This window comes from Coptis chinensis, chromosome 9 (assembly GCF_015680905.1).
Source record: "Coptis chinensis isolate HL-2020 chromosome 9, ASM1568090v1, whole genome shotgun sequence".
In the NCBI taxonomy this organism is placed as follows: Eukaryota; Viridiplantae; Streptophyta; class Magnoliopsida; order Ranunculales; family Ranunculaceae; genus Coptis; species Coptis chinensis.
Genome location: NC_141464.1, coordinates 67,651,576 through 67,659,034, shown reverse-complemented (window position 1 = coordinate 67,659,034; position 7,459 = coordinate 67,651,576). Strand labels below are relative to the sequence as shown.

General features: G+C 34.8%; 1 pseudogene across 1 annotated transcript; it reads left to right on the top strand.

Annotated features, from left to right (window-relative positions):
- The first annotated feature begins 973 nt into the window (after positions 1-973).
- On the top strand, positions 974-3,506 carry LOC147477549 (heat shock protein 81-1-like; annotated as a pseudogene). The gene is made up of 3 exons (XR_015207697.1): positions 974-1,058; positions 1,577-1,718; positions 2,077-3,506. The product of XR_015207697.1 is annotated as a heat shock protein 81-1-like (transcript).
- Positions 3,507-7,459: the final 3,953 nt, after the last annotated feature.

Genomic DNA, 7,459 nt, shown 5'->3' with positions numbered 1-7,459 from the left:
CTTGTTCCTGTAATGATTTGACTATGTTAAATATCACTTTTACCATCCAGACCGTTTTAACTTTTAACTATTTGCTACCATGTAACTATTTGCTACCATGCCTTATGGTTGAATGTGCTTATTTGGGTTTTTCGTTTTTATTTTCATTTTTGTAGTTTCATGGATTTCTTATGTTTAGTTTCACGGAGTCATGGCACCTAATCAAGAACATGGTAGTTGCACCAACTGCTATATCCAGTATGTGAAAATGTACGTGCACACACACACACGTCGCAAGAAGAAGAAATTGGCTTCGTTTTAGTTTATTGGTGGTGTAGATTCATGTATACTCCTTCAAAACCCTCCACATAAAATGATCAAGAGAAATAGTACGTGCCACTGAATTTCTGAGTACAGACAAGAATTTTAACCATACATGCATTCCTGCATATAACTTGTGCATTATTATTGTTTACCACAACGAATAAAGCATAGGCAGTACGAGAATTATAGACAGAGATGAAAATTTAACCTTTATACTGTGTGCATGAACAACTTTTTTCTCTGAAGATTTACTGTTGGTAACAAGAACATTGCTGTACAGGCGGGAAACAGTAAAACAGTAATTATCACTACGTTAATTATCACATTTAACGTAAATAAATCATTACAGTTAATTATCACTACGTTAATAATTTTGCAGTAATTATCAGATTTATCATTTTATCTTTCTTTTTTGAGTTTTTCTACATGAACAAACTGTTTTGAACAAACTCTAGAGAACAAACTGACATGGCAAGCAGAGGGACCTTGATTGCAGTACTTCTTGGAGCAATACACACGCACCCCTGCCTGATGAGTGCCACGTCAGTTTGTTTAAGAGAGTTTGTTCAAAAAAGTTTGTTCATATAGAATTTTTGTTCTTTTTTTTGGGTAGATGTATTGCTTATTATGGTAAGCAGTTAAACATTTTTTGATTATCTGTTGCAGACAAGCTTGTTAATCCTTCCGAATCAACCAAAATGCTACTTGAAGTTGAGAAAGCTTTGGAAGATAAACCTTCTATGAGCATATCATTTGTTGAGTGCTAATTTCATGTGTATCTTATCTATGTTATATTTGTCATAGATTCAATGATTTACACGAGTTCTAGATTGATTATTGTTAGATGAAGTTGAAAAAAGTGGTTGAACATGACCGTATTTTTAATGATGATATAAGTGGTTGAACAATACCTTAGTTTTAATACCAATTGTTTATTTTTTAAATGAACTAGTTAACATACCTAATAGAGATAACTAATAACGACAACTAAACCCAAGAAATTTTGATGATTACTGGTACAAAGAATAGTTCATTTGTTATATAGTTTTCTAGGAAGTAAAAAAACCACCTTTTAGGGAACTACAGATAGGAAGGATTTTTTGTAATGTTTGCATATATTTTTGGTTCGTGAATTTTTGTAATATTTGCTTGTGAAAATGTGTGCGCGGTTGCTAGTATTTTTTTCGCTTGCTATGGTTGTTTCCTTTTGAGGTATTGCATGTCTGTTTGCTGCTCAATATACTTATGTTGGACTTGTGTTTTTTGTTCAAAGGCATTGGACAGTATCAGATTCAAGAGCTTGACTGACAAAAGCAAGCTTGATTCTCAACCTGAGATGTTCATCCACATTGTCCCTGACAAGAGCAACAATACCCTTTCCATCATTGATAGTGGTTTCGACATGACCAAATCTGGTAAGTAGCAGTTCTGTTGTTTTATCTTCAGTTTGCAGTTAGTTACTCGTTAACTTGCATTCCTAACTGGGGTTGCTTGTTCTGGTTTTGCCTAGGTTACATTGACACGGGCACGCGTGTTGGTGTCCGACACGGATACGGGGTGTCAGATACGGCAAGCAGTTGAAGATCGACACGGGGACACAGATAGGAATAATTAATTAATTTTTTAATAATTATAAATTTATTAAATTAGATGGTAAATCAGAAATTCGAGGTAAATTAAATACAATATGTGTCAGACACGGACACGTGGATACGTATCCGGCACATATTTTTTTCAAAATATGGCGTGTCCATGTAACCTAGGGTTTTGCAGATTTGGTAACCAATTTGGGTAACGTTGCAAGGTCTGGTACCAAGGAGTTCATGGAAGCCTTAGCTGCTGGTGCTGATATGAGTATGGTTGGACTGTCTGGTGTTGGGATTTACTCTACTTATCTTGTTTCGGAGAAGGTGATTGTTGTCTCAAAACACAATATGATGACAAACAATACATCTGGGAATCTCATGCTGGTAGCTCTTTCACAATCACAAGAGATTCTGGTGAGAGCATTGGCAGGGGTACAAAGATCACACTCTATTTGAAGGAGGACGAGTTGGAGTACTTGGATGAGCGAAGGCTAAAGGATTTGGTCAAGAAGCGCCCTGAATTCATTAGTTACCCAGTTTCTCTATTGACTGAAAAGACCACTGAGAAGGAAGCACCTGATGATGAGGATGAGGAAGAGAAGAAGGAGGATGAGGAGGGTAAGGCAGAAGAAGTTGATGAAGAGAAAGAATTGGAAGAAAAGAAAAAGAAGAAAATCAAGGAAGTGTCTCATGAATTGGCTGTTGTTAACAAGCAGAAGACTATGTGGATGAGGAAGCCAGAAGAGATCACCAAGGAAGAATACGCTGCTTTCTACAAGAGTTTGACTAATGACTGGGAAGAGCACCTTGCTGTGAAGCATTTCTCTGTTGAGAGCGAGCTCGAATGTTCTCTTTGTGCCCAAAAGAGCACACTTTGATCCCTTCGACACCATGAAGAAGCATAACAACATCAAGCTCTATGTCCGGCGTGTCTTTATCATGGGTACTGTGAGGAGTTGATTCCTGAATACCTTAGCTTTGTCAAGGGTATTGTTGACTCTTAGGATCTTCCCCTCAATATTTCCAGAGAGATGTTGCAGCAAAACAAGATTCACAAGGTTGTTCGCACAAACCTGGTGAAAAAGTGCTTTGAGCTCTTCTTTGAGATTGCTGTGAACAAGGACGACTATAACAAGTTCTATGAGGCTTTCTCCAAGAACCCGAAACTTGGAATCCATGAGGACTCCCAGAGCAGAACCAAGCTTGCTGAATTGCTCAGGTATCACTCGACCAAGATTGGTGATGAGTTGACCTGTTTGAAGGATTATGTTACAAGGATAAATCAAGGCCAGAATGACATCTACTACATCACTGGTGAAAGCAAGAAGGCTGTGGAGAACTCTAGCTCCTTTCCTTGAGAAGCTTAAGAAGAAGGGTATTGAGGTCCTGTACATGGTTGATGCTATTGATGGCATCCACTACATCACTAGTTTCGTTCCTTATGCTCTGAAATTTATGTTTTCAGTGTTGTGTTATTGTCGTGGATAGTAGCACATGTGGTAGTTGACCTTAGTCCATGTGTTCTTTTTAGAATGCAAACTGTGTATCTAGAATGGTTTCAAGAATTTGGATAGTTTCCCTATGTTTCCACTCTGAGTTTACTGTTTGTTAAATCATTTATTGTGCACTGCATGTTTGTTACTTGCACTCGTCTGGTATGATTATACTTGGTTGGTTCATGGCCTATGTTTTGGTTCGGTACGGTAGAGGCCAACATTCTTCTATTTAGAACCTGGGTGTTTGCTAAAATATGGGGATGAACTACTAACTGTATGTCTGTATGTATGTATGTATTTTTTAAAAAAAATAAAAAAATCCTGGTGGCAGAGGTTGATTGATCAATTCTGAAGTATGCATTAAGTAAGCAGTTAATATAAGTACATAACTATATAACTACAGTTTGGATCGGTTTTTTCATTGTTGACTTCAGAGTTGATTGGAAGGCAGAATCCAATTTATCTATGAGACCGAGTGATCGTGTCGACCCTTACTGAACTTCATCTACAAATTGTCAAATAGCCTACATATAAATCTACTAAAATTAAGTTGTTATGTAGGGACTTATGTGCGCTATGGTCGTGCTGTTTGATTCCAGGACTGGAAAATGAGCAAGGGGAGAAAGGAATAAAGAAGGGGAAGGAAAGTGATTATTCTTCTTCTGAAAAGAGTCTATGAATTTCTTGAACTTGAAAGAGTAAAATTATCATTTGGCGTTCCTCTCTGTACGCTCTAGGTTGCAATTGGAATTGGAATCAGTATTTAATGAAGCTGCCAGAAGTTCGTATCATTTGGATGGTCGTATATCATTTGCTATGACATTTGTAACTTTAGTACGTTACAGGATTGCAAAATTTTGGTGTTCTTCCAATTCAACCGTTCGCCAAAAAACAACAACAAACTTATTCGAGTCAACCCAGATTTGATCTGGGATATTTTACGCTAAGTCGAGATCCCCCGGAACGCTAGCAAAGTAACCAAGTTCCCGTTATGCTCTTGTTTGATCCACATGAATAGGCCTACCAAGTACCAACTGCCTTTACCCATATTATGTACTTCCCAATACTCCATACTCGATTATCGAAAAAAAAAACAAAAAATACTCCATACTCAATCCAGGCCTCCAGGGAAGCGTATCCACACCAACCTCTTTTATTAGACAAATGTATTGCAGGATTTGGTCTCTCAAGTATTGGGAGTTGCAGAAGTTAAACCAAAGATTATAACTTGCTTCCCTTCGGATTATTTTTTTACTTTCACCTATCCAGTGTTAACAGGAGAAGTACTAACAGAAGATTATAACCGAAGATTTGATATACTAAACTTATTAAAATTAATTAGCTATCCGATTTAGGGTTGCACACTTAATATAAGTGTATAGCCTTTCAAACTTCATTCGTTTATCACGATGAGTATTAAGCGAGTAGTGCTATACGGACCTACTTTTTAGACCTACTATTGCGACTCACTATTTGGATAACGTTGGTTTGCATTGCAATACACACGGACACGTATCTTTATGTAAATCAATGATTATGACTTTTGACACATCAGTAGGTCCAAATAGTAGGTCAAATAAGTGGGTCGGTCTATCATTACTGGTATTGAGCACCATATTGTTTTCCAGTTTCTACCTCCAAAATTAAAAAGAATATTTAGTAGTCGCCCCATTAGTTCAATGTAGTGGTTACATAATTGACCAAATGATTATGATTTTTGATCTATATGTGCCTGATCGCCTGACCATGTTTTGCAAGTTATCAGGTTTGCTTATAGCTTCTCCAATATGAGATGGGGGGAGAGAAATATGAAATTTTCACAAAATTTTCATATTTTAAGTCTAGGAGTATACCAAATACTTAAAAATCTCCTGGTCCTTTTCACCTTGAGCATTTCACTATATTCAACTTTTCACTATTTCATTCCATTCCATTCATTCATTCTCTCTCTATTATATTCATTCTCTTCTCGCGAAATATCTTGAGATATCTGAACTTTCGAAACCAACTCTAGCGAACAAAAAACCAAATTCGGTACTCCCTTTCTTGTGTTCAGATTATGTTAGTGCATTTATTAGGTTATTTTATTTGTTTAATTCATAATTTTGAATTCTTTGCACTATTTTCTTTGTTGTTTATATGAAATTAGTTGTAACTCTTTAGAAATGCAATCTAATGTATTTTGGATTTTTTTTATTTGATTTTGATTATGTTTTATGTTTAATTTTGTTCTAGCTTCTCCAATATGAGATTTGGGGGTGGGGAGGGAGGGAAAATACGAAATTTTCACAAAATTTTCATATTTTAAGTCCTGGAGTATATCAAATACTTAAAAATCTCGTAGTCCTTTTCACCTTGAGCATTTCACTATATTAAGCTTTTCATCATTCCATTGGTTCTCTCTCCCTCTCTCTCCCAATTCCATTAATTCTCTTGTCGCAAAATATCTCGAGATATCTGAACTTTCGAAACCAACTCCAATGAACAAAAAACCAAATTCGGTACTCCCTTTCTTATGTTAAGATTATGTTAGTACATTTATTAGGTTATTTTATTTGTTTAATTCATGATTTTGAATTATTTATACTATTTTCTTTGTTGTTTACAAGAAATTAGTTGTAACTCTTTAGAAATGCAATCTAGTGTATTTTGGATTTTTTTTTTGTTGATTTTGATCATGTTTTATGTTTAATTTTTTTCTAGCTTCTCCAATATGAGATTTTTTTTGGGGGGGGGAGGGGGACGAGGGAAAATACGAAATTTTCATATTTTAATCTCGTAGTCCTTTTCACCTTGAGCATTTCACTATATTAAGCTTTTCACCATTCCATTCCGTTCTCTCTCTCTCTATTCCATTCATTCTCTTCTCGTGAAATATCTCGAGATATCTGAATTTTCGAAACCAACTCTAGTGAACAAAAAACCAAATTCGGTACTCATTTTCTTGTGTTAAGATTATGTTAGTGCATTTATTAGGTTATTTTATTTGTTTAATTCATGATTTTGAATTCTTTACACTATTTTCTTTGTTGTTTATATGAAATTAGTTGTAACTCTTTAGATATGCAATCTAGTGTATTTTGGATTTTTTTTGTTGATTTTGATCATATTTTATTTTATGTTTAATGGGGGGGGGGGGGGGAGGAACGAAATTTTCATATTTAAAGTCTTGGAGTATATCAAATACTTAAAAATCTTGTAGTCCTTTCCACCATGAGCATTTCACTATATTAAGCTTTTCACCATTCCATTCCATTCCATTCCACACACACTCTCTCTCTATCTCTCTATTCCATTCATTCTCTTCTCGGAAAATATCTCGAGATATCTAAACTTTCGAAACCAACTCCAGCGAACAAAAAACAAAATTCAGTACTCCCTTTTTTATGTTTAGATTATGTTAGTGCATTTATTAGGTTATTTTATTTGTTTAATTCATGATTTTAAATTCTTTACACTATTTTCTTTGTTGTTTATAAGAAATTAGTTGTAACTCTTTAGAAATGCAATCTAGTGTATTTTGGACTCTTTTTTTTTGTTGATTTTGATCATGTTTTATGTTTAATTTTGTTCTAGCTTCTCCAATATAAGATTTTTTTTTGAGGGGGAGGGAGGGAGGGAAAATACGAAATTTTCATATTTTTTTCACCATCCCATTCCATTCTCTCTCTCTCTATTCCATTCATTCTCTTCTCGCGAAATATCTCGAGATACCTGAATTTTCGAAACCAAATCCAGCGAACAAAAAACCAAATTCGGTACTCATTTTCTTGTGTTAAGATTATGTTAGTGCATTTATTAGGTTATTTTATTTGTTTAATTCATAATTTTGAATTCTTTACACTATTTTCTTTGTTGTTTATATGAAATTAGTTGTAACTCTTTAGAACTGCAATCTAGTGTATTTTGGATTTTTTTTTTGTTGCTTTTGATCATATTTTATGTTTATTGGAGTATATCAAATACTTAAAAATCTCCAGCGAACAAAAAACCAAATTTGGTACTCCCTTTGTTGTGTTAAGATTATGTTAGTGCATTTATTAGGTTATTTTAATTGTTTAATTCATGATTTTG